The 13,345-nt window shown below is 51.7% G+C and overlaps 1 protein-coding gene across 5 annotated transcripts in view; it reads left to right on the top strand.

Annotated features, from left to right (window-relative positions):
• The window catches only part of CSNK1G1 (casein kinase 1 gamma 1), a 584,461-nt gene that overhangs the window by 275,453 nt on the left and 295,663 nt on the right, over window positions 1-13,345 (top strand). The window lies entirely within an intron of this gene.

The raw sequence follows: 13,345 nt of genomic DNA on the forward strand, positions 1-13,345 counted from the left end.
ACACGTACGAGGGAGTTTGTACCATCACATTTTCTTGGGAGTCCTAAAAACATTTGTTTTACTATTTACTCCTGCCTTAAAGCTGCCTGTTTCATTTACATTGATTACTTTCTAGCCTAGTTCTGTTTTTGCACCACTAAGTAAAAATGTATCTTAACAATTGAAAGAGCTGGTATGGTAGGCTACCCTAAGTACCCCTTTTACTTTCACTGAGGCAAAGCGAGCCCGAGACATCTTGCACCGTTGCAGCTTGTGAAACACACAAGGCATTGCCACCCGTAAGCTTATACTAAGGTGTTTAGCTTCCATTTGGTGGAGCAGGTGCGGTGGCATTGTGCCCACAGTCCTGAAGGGCCACTGAATACTGATTATTGCTGTATTTTAGAATTTGTACAGTTACCTAGGGATCCATTTTCTTTCTTTCACAAGGGCCCATGACCATGGCTACCCTACTGTGTATAGTTTTCGTGGGATGCCACAACAATGACCGTCTAAACGGACAGTGTGAATGTGTCTTTACCCTCAATTATCTGGTGTACAATGGATGAGTCACTGCCTTCGAGTGGGAGTTTTTTTTCTTACAGTAGCCTTTCTATGTTTCTAATGTCATGCACTTTAAACTTAAATATATATATATTGTTAACTTAAGGCTGATCATTGATGGACTTGTGTTACCTCGTCGTTCACATGCCTGATATATTCCGCAAACTGCACACGCTATGCTGTTTTAGGGTTGATTTTGCATAGTCACTTAAGATTGTTTGTCAAAGCATTTACTTTGTGTCTTGTGTGCATATTGCATAGACCATGTTTAGGCCCTCCTGGATCATCCTTTGTTTTTAGGTCTCGCCTGGTGTTGGAGCACGCATGCGCCTCTCGCCTGCGAGAGATATTGTATATAAAACATTTCTAAAAGGGACTGTAAGCCCCGCGCCTCATTTCAATTGGGTAGCGTCAGCGTTTATGGTAAACGCTGGCTTCCCATTGGAAAGGAGAGAGTTTGGTTGCCGCCCTGTCCGTTTTTTGGATGGCACCTCTGGACACCATTGCCTGCTTCACGGCTGTCGTGAAGACTATTCTTATCTGCTTGTTTATTTAACAAGCAGATAAGAGAAGTCTTCACGACAGCTGTGAAGCAGGCACAGAGCACAGAGGCGCACGGGGTCACGGGGAGGACAGGGGGATCCCTGCACACTGTGTTTTTCTGCCGAGGCAGCAGCGTGTGGGTTCTCTGTGAAACGTGATTTTTTTAAATCTCTTTGCTTGTTCTAAGTCTTTCTGTTCATAATAGAAACGCAAAGCTGCATGCACCGGTAGAAAATCAAGACTTGGTGCACTAGTCACACCTCACATGGGGGACAATCTGACATCTCTGTGAGGAATGAGTCAGCTGCTTCCATTTACCAGCTTGTGAACGGACAGCATTTTATTTTCACACAATCTCTAGGCTCCCGTTTAATCACATCAAGCCCCCGCCCGGGCTGGGTACTAAAAAACCACATGCTACGGTAACGGGACAGATATGACGGTCAATCACAGCGCACGTTACCTTGTTCATCCCATGGTTCCTACCACGGGAGGAGGAGGCGGCGCACAACAGCAACCCTCTGTGACTGTCTGTGATAAGGTTCTGTGTGCAGACACAGCAGTTTAGTGTGCGCTGTCGCCTCTCCTTCTACGCGTGTCCGCAGGGCCTCCACCCTCGATACCAATGGGATTTTCCGTATGACTAGTTAATGGGGCAAAAACAGAGCTGGACCGTCTGACATGCAGCTGAACTAGTTGAGGGCTGCCCGGAACCGCCTTCTCGAACTCATCATCTTTCCCTTGCCTCCTATTGCGCGCAGTGTTAAAGCCAGGCCCTTGACGCATCTCTATTTTTTTTTTTGTTTAAAATATTTTTATTGCAGGAATCCGTAAATCGTTACATAACCGGCCAACATTATATATCACGCCCGATCAATGAGACGCAACCCTCCGTTCCCCCACCGTAAGTTACTTACACAGCCATTCAGCCCACAACCCTAGGGTCGGGCGGCGAAATTCAATGGGGGCTCAGGAGGATGTCGAAGCTGGCCCGGAGAACCCGCTGTCCGTCATCTGCTTTTCCAAACAAACCCATAAACCCAAAATAACACCCCACTCTTGAAACACCCCAAACCCAGGTAAACCCTCCCCCTCCCCCCGCCATCAGCGCGCGGCACCAACCGCCACAGGATCTCCAAAAGGACCCACGGGGAAAGCAATAGATCTGAAAAGTGCAATCGTCTATCGGGACTCAGGGCGAGCCTCTTCCTCCAGCTCAGAGTCGCTGGGGGCGCCATAATCCCTAAGGGCCTGCACCAACATCTCCCATTCCAGCGCTGCCTCCTGTGCCTTCTCATTACGCTGCCTCCAGGCTAGCTGGTATCTGAGCGTACTCTCCCCCGCCGCCCACTTCAAAAATTCGCTGCGCCACCGGCTTCCCGTCGGACCAGCTCGTGCCTTCCAGTTCCTGGTCACCTCCCGTTTAGCAAGGAGTAGCCCCAGATCAATGAACTTGCTAGAAATTTTATTTTTGGGGGTATGAGGGAACCAGTGCAGGAGACCCACCGCCGCGTCAAGCGATAAAGATCTCCCCGTCGTCCCCTCCAGGGTCTTCCCCACTTCCTCCCAATAGGATGACAATCCCGTGCAGGCCCACAGCATATGGAGGAGGTCCGCCTCCTGGGCCGGGCACCTGGGGCATTCCGCCGAAGTCGTACCAAAATATCGCCTGATTTTCACCGGCGTCAAATAGGCTCTATGGAGCACGTAGTAGTGGACCAATTGAAAGCGGGCGTGGCGTGTGCCCTTCCAGGCCCTACGCACTAGCTGGGCCCAGGTCGTCTCCGGGATCTCCCTGCCAATGTCCTCCTCCCAGCGGTTTCTCAAAGTGGTGAGGGGAGCCATCCCCTCATTGATCAGTCTGCCGTAAAGGCAAGTGACCGCCTTCACCGTGCCCGCAGACATCATCACGTATTGGCATACTGGGGATAAAGGAGGTTCCTCCTGCCCGCGTCTCCAGTGCGCCTGGATCGCTCGAACAAGGGCCGAGTGCAGCAAAAAGTCGCCGCGGGGAATCCCGAAGCGCTCGATGAGCTCCTGGAAGGGCAAGAGCGACCCGTCCTCGTATAGATCCCCGATTAGCTGCAAACCGGCGTCCTCCCAGGTCGCCAGCCGCGACCAATCACCCCCATGGGGCAGAGCCGTTAGCATCCCCAGCGGTATTTCGGGCGCGTACGGTGTTCGCAGGTGGCCCCGGGCGTGAGCTCGGTTCCAGCACAGGCGGATAGTCCGCTCCTCCATTGACAAGTCCTGCAAGGCCAACCGTTGTCTCATCGCTATGAAGGAGAGAACATGCCTGGCCATGCCCGTTCCCCTCTTTTCTTCGGGGCCCCGGAACTCCCGGGCGATCTCCTGGGTGAAGGCCTGGAGCTGCGCCGCTAAATAATACTTTTCGAAGTCCGGCACCGCAAGCCCACCCTCCTCCTTCGGCCTCAGTAGGGTCTTGAGGGCCACCCGCCGGCGGCCCGAACCCCAAAGGAATCCGACAATCATGGATCGTAAAAGTCGAAACGTGGTCGGTGGGACCCAGATCGGTAGTGTCCGGAAATAATATAGCAACCGGGGGAGCGCCACCATTTTAAGCAAAGCAATCCTCCCAGCCACCGAGAGCGGTAGCGTGGCCCAAAAGCCCATACTGCCTCGAAGTGCTCGAATGCCCCGGGCAATGTTCCCATCCAGGAGGCCAGATGGTTCATGATAGACATACACCCCTAGATACTTAAAGCAGTCGGGTTCCCATCTAATCTCCCTACTCAGAGTAGGGGTAGGGGTGCCCCTGCGGACCGGGAAAAGACAGGTCTTAGTCCAATTCACTCGGAGGCCCGAGACCTCCCCAAACTCCGTGAGCGCCGTCGCAGCCCCATGTAGGGCATCTAGTGGGTCTTCTAGGAAGAGCAACAGGTCGTCTGCATACAGTGAGATGTAATGCGGGCCCGAAGGAGTCCACAGGCCCGTGTAATGGGCTCCCGACCGGAGATGCAGCGCAAGAGGTTCCACCGCCAGCGCAAAGAGCAGTGGGGATAACGAGCATCCCTGCCTCGTGCCTCGTTCCACCGGATATTGTGAGGAAATCAGCGGTCCCGCCCGAACCCTGGCTGACGCCGAGGCGTACAGAACCCTGGTCCACCTGATGAAGCCCTCCCCGAGGCCGAACCTCCGCAACACAGTACAAAGGTAGTCCCATTCCAGGCTATCAAAAGCCTTCTCTAAATCCACTGAGAGGACAACCGGGCACGGGGCGTCCACAAGCGGTTCCCCTAGCAAGCGGAACAACCGGCGAATATTCATGGTCGTGTTACGCCTGGGGATAAAGCCAGCCTGGTCCTCATGTACCAAGGAGCTCATGTGGCCGAGCAGCCTCGAGGCCAGGATGCTGCTCAATATTTTATAATCCACCGTCAGCATCGATAAGGGACGGTACGACCCCGGATCGGAGGAATCCCTTCCAGGCTTGAGGAGCGGGACCACCAATGCCTCACACATCGAGCCTGGGAGACGCCCGAGCCTCCTCGCCTCCCTGTATACTACCAACAATCTAGGGGCTAGGAGATCGGCATAGGCCGCATAGAACTCCACAGGAAGACCGTCCAGGCCCGGGGTCTTATTTCTCGCCATCTTTTTGATGGCGCTACGGATCTCTCCCAATTCTATGTCGGACCCCAAGGCTTTCGCCACGTCCCGCTCCATTGTTCGGATCTCTAAAGGCCGCAAATAGTTATCGAGCAGGTCAGGGTCTCGGACCGAGCGACTGCGGTATAAGCGCTCGTAATATTGCCGGTAGCAGCTCAGAATCGCAGGCTGGGTGTACACCTGGGTTCCGTCTGCCCTGCGCATGGACGTCGTCAGTGAGGACTGCCGCGTAGGGTTGGCCAGCCATGCCAACAGCGCGCTCGACCTATCCCCCTCTGCGATGGACCGAACCGTATAGGCCTTATAGTCAAAACAGCGGAGCCGTTCGACCGCCGCCGCCGCCGCCTCCTTCGCCTCCGCCGTGCGCGCCTGCAATTCGGGGCGCCCGGGGCGGCGTAACTCCAACTCGCGGAGTTTTCGATCCGCTGCCTCTAGGTCGGCGAGGATACTTCGCCTCACGCCGACCTGTTTAGAAATGCAGTACCCCCTCACCACCACCTTAAAAGCGTCCCACTCTAGCGCTCTCGAGCTCGCGGTGCCACGGTTGGACGCAAAGTACTCTGAAATCGTATCACCTAGGTCCGCCTTGAAGACACTGTCCTCAAGGATCTCGGGCCGTAATTTCCAGGTGGGCACCGCCGGCACCCCGGGAAACCAGCCAAGGTCCAACAGGAGGGGGTTATGGTCAGAAATGGTTCTGGTCAAATATTCAGACCGGACCGCTGCTGAAACCAGTTCGGGCGAGCCAAGAAAACCGTCCAGTCGAACGTGCAATTCATGGAGGCTCGAGAAGTAGGAGTAATCCCTGGTTGTGGGGTGTTGCGCCCTCCAAATATCCGTTAGACCCCAGTGAGTCTGCCAGTCCCGACGATCCCTAGCCAAGCGACGAACCGGAGAATCGGGGAGGGGTGGATGCGAGCGGTCAATATCTACATCCACTACTGAGTTGAAATCTCCACCGAGCAGGAGGGGTCCGGAGAGGCAATGGGCCAACGAGCCCGATAACCTGGAAAGGAAGGCAGTCTGGTCTACATTAGGAGCATACACACAGCAAACGTTTAGGTCTCTCCCTCCCAAAGTCCCCGAAATAGCCACATAACGCCCCTCTGGATCTATCACTGTGTTCGTGACCTGGAAGGGAACCCCAGCCCTAACCCAGATCAGCGCCCCTCTGGCATACGCAGAGTACGAAGTGCAAAAGACCTGCCCCCTCCACCTACGCTGTAAGGCCGCCCCTTCCGCCTTGTTCAGATGAGTCTCCTGCAGCAGCGCCATTTGTATTCCCCTACGCACTAAGTAAGCGTGGACCTTGTGGCGCCTGGACATAGTGTGAAGCCCCCGTACGTTCCAAGTAACACATTTCAGATTAGCTACCTCAGCCATTGTCCCATATTGTTCTCGCAAAGTCTCCCCATCCGGGTCCCAACAATAACAGGACATCGATCCTCACAGCACTGATGGCGGCCATTTTCCCCAACCATAACTTAACAACCCAAATATGAATCAACTCCCCATCCACCCTCCCCAGAACAGGACCCAAATAGCACCATCTAGTTCCCATCCAAACCATATTCTCCAACTATACCCTACTAATCCTACAGTCGCCACCGCAGGAAGGCCTTAAGGGCCAGGTGCAGGCCGGGCGGAGGCAGTGGGCCCTCGACGCTCAGGCCACCAGGACTAACCGAAGCCCAAAACAGTGTCACAAATAAACCCCCTCGGGGCAAATCCAGGGCACCCCACCCTCCCTACCCTGGTAGTCAGCATCTCTGATCGACACCCGCCACCCCCTCGCCGGGCCCCCACCCAAAGTGAAGAAGCTCACCCCGTTACCCCTGTCCATCCAGAAGGTCCTCCGCCGATTGCGGTGTGATCACCGGCGTATGGTCACTGTCAGGCACGGATTCCTCGGAGTCCGTTGGACCCTCCTCGTCCTCAGGGACCGCTTCCTCCGCAATGGCAGCGTCCCGTGAACCAGACAGCACTGATAACACCTCTAGTACTCCCTTCCGCTCCGTCGATGTCTCTACAGTTGAGGGACCCCCCGAGCGGCCACGGCGACCCCGAATCCTCCTGGATCTCCGTCTCTGCTCCGGCTCCGCCACCTGTCGAGGCGAAGAGCCGGATCCACCTTTCCCCGCTCTATATAGTTCGAGCCAGTGACAAACATCCTCTGGGGTATCGAAGAACTGAGTTTTGTCATCGACAATTATGCGGAGCCTCGTAGGATAGAAGAGCGAGTATTGGATACCCTCGCTCCGGAGCTCGCGCTTGACCGCCAGGAAGGAAAACCGTCTGCGTTGAGTTTCATAGGTGTAATCCGGGAAGATGTTCACCTGGCTGTTCGCCACTTTAAATGGCCCATTATGTCTGGCGACATTGAGGATGAAGTCTCTGTCCCTGAAGTGCAATAATCGCGCCACCACCGGTCGTGGGGCACGTCCCTGCTGCGGTGGCCTCGCCGGGACCCGATGGGCCCGCTCCAGGGTGTAGAAGGAGGATAGACCCTCCGGGGCCACCGTGTCTCGGAGCCAGGCCTCCAGATATGCCACCATGTCGCAATCCTCAATCTTTTCTGGCAGGCCCACCACGCGGATGTTGTTCCTCCTGTTACGGCCTTCCGCGTCCTCCGCCCTCTGCTCCAGGACCGTAATCCGGGATAAGGCATCCTTCATATCCACGGCCAAGGTCCGCTGTGCCGGCTCCAAGGTTTTCACCGAGCCCTCCACTTCCTTGACCCGGTCCGAAAGTTTGCTGTGGTCCGCTCTAAGGAGACCCAGGCTCGTCGCTACCTGGGCAATGTCCTGCTGGAGGGCCGAGCGCGTGGTCGCTATTGCCTCTAGGACTCGGTCAAATTGCTGCTGCAGTGGTGCACCGCCGGCATCCTCGGGGCCCCCGCGTTCCTCCTTGTCCTGGGTCTCCGAGTCCGAGACAGCTGGGGCAGTCCCCTTGGCTCCTCTAGGTTTCCCCATGTCGCCGGCCGCTCTCCGTGCAGGTCTCGGAGCGGGCGCCTCCGAGTTCAGGCCCCGGCTATGACTCCCTCGGGTGCTAGGCCTCAGGTCGAATGCCGGAGATCCCCGTCTCCAGGGCCCGTTGGATCGTCTCAACCTTGGCTCACGCCACCAACACGGCGTCCGGGGGGCCCTTGACGCATCTCTAATGGGTCTTGTAGTTCATCTGTCTTCAGACACCAGCAGGGAGGCAAGGGCACAACTACAGTCCCCGGCGTGCACTGGAGCAGCGCGTGACTCACCAAAATAAACCGGTGCTCAGGGAAGTAGCGCCTTTCCCTCCCACAGCACATTCCTGGTACAGTGAGTAACCAGGGACAGCTCGTGCTCTTCCGCTTCCAAGACCGGACAAGCAGATGACACTCTGCTGTCCCTCCATCTCGTGGGCGGGAGTACTAAGCTTAGGCAAAAGGCGGACTGTGCTAAACACCAGTTTCAGTTATCGCAAAGGCATGGTGCTTGCCAATGACGTGCACCACGTGTTCCTGTGATAAGTGTACACAGTTGTCCCTGTGCATATGTGTCGCAGCGTATCCCTGTGTGTTCAGAAGTATTGTACCTGTGTCTTCCGGCTGTAGATACAGCATGCTACGTCATCCAGTGCACGTCCTTCTGTTATAAATAATCACATATGTGTTTCGTTCTGTATCCCTGTTGTGGATGCTGTGTGTACATGTTTCGCACATTGCCTGTAGTATGTTACTCCCCTCCCCGTGTGCGTATACATCAATATTTGACTTCTGTGACGCATACTGCGTGTTTCTGTCATAGCTACTGTACCACTGTGTGCCTTACCTGTTGTATGCCTGCTACGCTCTGTTGTGTTACATACCGTGCCTTCTGTGTGCTACAGTCACCTACGTAGTGTACCCTTGTGATGCCCGCCGTGGACGTATGTTATATAGTGACATAGTGGTTACAGGCAGTAGTCTGCTCCTGTCCCAGATATAATACACCTTTGTTATGCAGTCTGTTTTGTTGTGTGGCACACAGGTGCTATCCGTTGTCTGTGACTCTCCCAGACATAGTGTAATTTTATGACGTATGCTGTGTCCTGGTGTTACACACAGCGCCTCCGTGTGCTACCCGCTGTCTGTGACTCTCGCAGACATAGTGTCTTTGTGACACGTGCTGCGTCCTTGTGTTACACGCATTCTCTCCATGCTGTGTCTTCCCGTCACAAATATAGTGCATCCCTGTGGCCTTCAATTGCCCCGGTCAGATATATTGTGTCCCTGTTCTACCTGTAATGCGCTGTTGTCACAGATAGTGTACCCATCCCCCGTTTCTGGTGTGCTCGCGTCATAGTGAGTGTATCCCAGGGCCACTAAGTGCGTGCCCTGTGCTGCCTGCCACAGTGGCTGACCGTGGCGCATACAGCTCCTACGGATGCGCTGTATCCCAGCAAACTTTGATGAATCGAAATTCACAACTGAGGCTGTTAAGTTCGCGCTTTATAAAACCCCAAGGATAAATAAAAAAATTGCCATTTACAATGTGAATAGCACCAACAAATACAAGACCTATTGCAAAGTACAAAACATTGCCATTTACAATGCCAATAGCTCCAGCTCCAACAAATGCGAGACCTATTGCATTTTCAATACTTGTTTTGTCTAGTGTTTGGCCTTTTGCATCCATTCTTTGTGTTTGAAGTTTGAGTGTTGTGTCCTGATGCTTTGGCCTCTGGTTGCATGGCATGTTTTTCTTGAGCGTGTGTGAGAAACGTTTTCTCTGCCTTTATCCATGCTGTACATGTGTAAATTGGGAACATTTTTCACTATACAAAAGCCAGACATATTAGCTTGGTCCGTGCATAGCTGCGATTGGGATGGTAGATGTGTCTGGCGGACTTTGTGTGGGTAAACTACCTCAGCACTAATTTGTGATGTAGTTTTCTAAGTATTACACTCCGGGGTAACTAAGCCTTTTGGGTTGGTAATTGTTGAACCGCACGGGTGCTTGACACTCGTCTTTGTCACACTTGATTGCCTTTTGAGAATGAGGCCAGCTATGGGGTCTCTAATATGTCTACGCCCCCAGTTTGTATTCCACTTGCTATCAACTAAGGTCTACTTAGCTTGATTGCTGGGCAGACCCTCTAGTTTATTCTGACCCATTCCTTGAGTTGTGCAGCCCCTTAAAATTGCCGTAGAGTGAGCTACATTTTGCAGGCTCTCAAGCTGACTGATCTAAAGTCACACAATAGCCAATCTTTGTAGTGAGGCCAACAGGGTGAGTAGCAGGAAGCAGAGTGTCTTCAATGCTGCGCTCTGCCTACGCTGTGTTTACTGTTTTTGATAAAAAGATTTCCTTCTCACAAGTAACCCTGGGCGTAGTACGCGAAGTAGCACTTCGCGAAGCTACGCAAAGTGCAGTTCGCACTACGCGAGCTACGCGTAGCACTTCGCGAACTGCGTAGTACCTTGTGCGCACTGTGCCAGATGTCGTTTTCAATGATTGCACAGTGCGGACAAGCAACCGGCACTGTGCAATCATTGAAAATGGCATCTTGCACAGTGCGAGCTGTAGTTTTCTGCTGCTCGAGTAGATTTTTACTCGAGCGGCAGCTTTCTCAACGCGAACTGGTAGTTTCTCATCGCGAGCGGTCGCGAGCATACGCGACCACTCGCAATGAGAAACCTGACCTCCTCGCGTTGGGAATCTCGCCGGGAGGTTTATTTTCCATGCTCGCGATCGCCAACTTGATGTTGCTGATCGCGAACAAGGATAAAGTCTCGCCGGGATGTCATTTTGCTTGCTCGCGGTCGCCAACTTGACGTTGAGGACCACAAGCAAGCAAAAAATGACCGCAGCACTACGCAACACTACGCTACGCGTGTTCGCACTGTGCTACGTGCAGTTCGCGTAGTGCGAAGTAGCGCAAACTTCGCAAAATACGCGAGCATAGTGCTTTGCCCAGGCTTACTCACAAGGCAGAAGTAGTGGTGGAAATATCGAGACTTCGGTTTCTGTAAATCATTATGGGAATATTGCAAAAAGTGTGTGTAGCCCCGTGAATGGGCCCTAAACTGTTTGGCACGTGTCACTGCCTTCGAGTTCAGTGTTGTTGAATCAGCACATCTTTCACCTGTGACTATGGCTGTCTTACCCACTCTATGCTGGATGTAAAGCAGTGTGTGATGATTAGCTCGGCACGAATTTGTGCTTCCACGTTCAGTAAGTGCATGCAGTGCTTTCAAAAGCTATTAAGTCCAATGTGGTAGTATGAAATAACACCTTACAAGAACTATGGACTGTGATGGAATCCTGATACTTGGAGATTCAATTAGTACTGCCTTCTGAATTGCCTAGTACCCTGAATGAGGCTAAGACTATGGCACACTAAATGTCTTGCGGGTGCATTTATCTTTAACTTTGTGATTCTTCTTGCTTCATTGATGTTTAACAAAGGACCTAGTGTCTGCCTCACTTGCTCCAGGGGATTCGCTTCTGCTGTTTGCTGGCAAGATCTTGGATGCCCGATCAGTTGATTTCTATTCTGGCAGATGTGGTCTTTGGGGTATATCTACATGATTCTCTCTTTGCTGTTGGAATGAGGATTCCAGCACTGTGACGTCATTGGGCAGCAAAAGAGCCATAGGTTACCTTTCATGCTTCCATTTCATTGCATGCTCATTAGAGGTATCACTGGACACCAGGACATGCTTCAATGTGAACCGTTAGATAAAGGCAAGTGATTCCTCGTCAACAAGTGAGCATGCCTTTAACAAGGTCAGACCACACCTGTACCGCAAGAGAAAGACTTATTGCCCCGCTTCACTGGCACTGTTCCCAATACCCTTTCCTCATGAATAACTGTCTGCTGCTGTGTCGCATTTCAGTGCATTCTACGAATCTTGGCTATTTGTGAAGTTGTGCTTGCCAGTCCAGCAACTGTGATCGCTGATCTTGGATATGTGCTGCTCTGTGCAAATTTCCCCCTCGACCCGGCACCCCTACATGCAGACCGAGGTTTTCTGTTATTTTATTGTATACATTGCCATCCTTCAGTCGGATTTGTCGTTTTTGTAGTTTAATAGCGTGACTGTGTACTCTAATTCTGTACTTTGGGTCAGCCCACATTCTTCCTTTCTACATTCTTCCTTTCTGCCGCAGGGTGGTTGTTGGTTGGGCTGGAGTAGGAAATCTACCATGCCCTCCTCAGAGTCCAGTCTTGTACATGACTCTTGCAGTGATGTCACAATCCACAGGTTTGTCATGGCCCAGGAGAGTCTGCGCGTACCTTAGGAAGTCTGACGAGGAGGATATGAGCTTGACTGAGAAGAGGGAGTGCTGTTGTACCATGAGCCCCCCAGTCCTGTGAAAAGGAATGCTAATCAGACAACAGCGGTTAGCTTACACTTTGCATGTAGGCTGTAGAGTCATTCTAACCCCTTGCCCGCTAGGTAAGCATTGCACAGTGTTATTTCGGGATTGTGTGCACCAATTATTACTTTCTACTTTCTATTTTCTAGTGGCACTAGACACTTTGATTGAAATATTTGGTCAAAAGGAAATAGTCCAAATACAAACATGCCCAAAAAACTCCTTGAATTCCTCAGCCCTCTCATTTCCTGTTTGTTCTTCCTCCATCACATACTGACATTCCCAGTCCCTTACCTCTTCTGTACCCAGTAATGCAAACTACAGAACTGTCTACTTTAGCTGCGCTTCTCTGCTGCTTTTGAGCCATGAGTGTACTTTGAAATTACTCATAATAATCAAATACCCATCTCGTGTGTGGGTGAAGCAAGGAGAAGAGGGAAAGGAGCCGTCTCTATGCTAGCATTATTAATATTTCCCCCCACACTAGCTTCATTGTGTGCACAGAAAAGACAAGGGTAGCTGCTCGTCTAAAGTCTGGAGTATTGAATACCTTCAGGAAAAAGGCCCTAAACTCCTCATTCTTATACGTTACATTCAAAACAGTCTGATAAATATCGCCCAAACTCTGGTCTAGTCTAGCAAATGGGGACATTTATAAACCTCCTGTTTAAAACGAGTTGGTAATCTGATATAAATCTTACAAATACATTTTTTTTATTTTAGCTTTAACAGGGCTTCACCCCTACACCTGCTATCAGTGATTCACATTCTATTAAGCAGGGGATACCTATCCAATTGCTGCTACTGTTGATGTTAATGAGCCTCTATGCAGTTGATGTCCCACAGCATGTGATTTGAAGCATGTTGGTTGGCTGAGGTTTGATGGCTGAGACTGATATTTTGTTAAGCAATAAAGACTGCATGGGAAGGGTTTTGCTTCAGTAACATGGTGCAAAGTTCTGTTTGTGATTATTTTCTGGAAAGAGAGATACGTAGTTTGTGGTTGTACTACATTCATGGTGCAGTGCAGACGAATACAACTTTGTTTTCTTCATCGTACAGTGGGATGAGGTAGGTTTTGTTGCATCTAAATGGCTGGACTTCTTAAAGGCGTTCTTGATTTGTGGTTTTCAGCCTGGTATTTATCGGATGCATTTGCTTTTTCACCATTATGTATTTTTGTAAAAATAAATATGAGATGAATTCAGTCTGTTCCTTCGGTGTTCTCCAAATGTACTTGCTAAGAGTGATAGATGTAGTCTTCCATTGCTGACCTTCAGGCTCTCATT

This window comes from Triturus cristatus, chromosome 3_1 (genome assembly GCF_964204655.1).
Source record: "Triturus cristatus chromosome 3_1, aTriCri1.1, whole genome shotgun sequence".
Classification (NCBI taxonomy): Eukaryota; Metazoa; Chordata; class Amphibia; order Caudata; family Salamandridae; genus Triturus; species Triturus cristatus.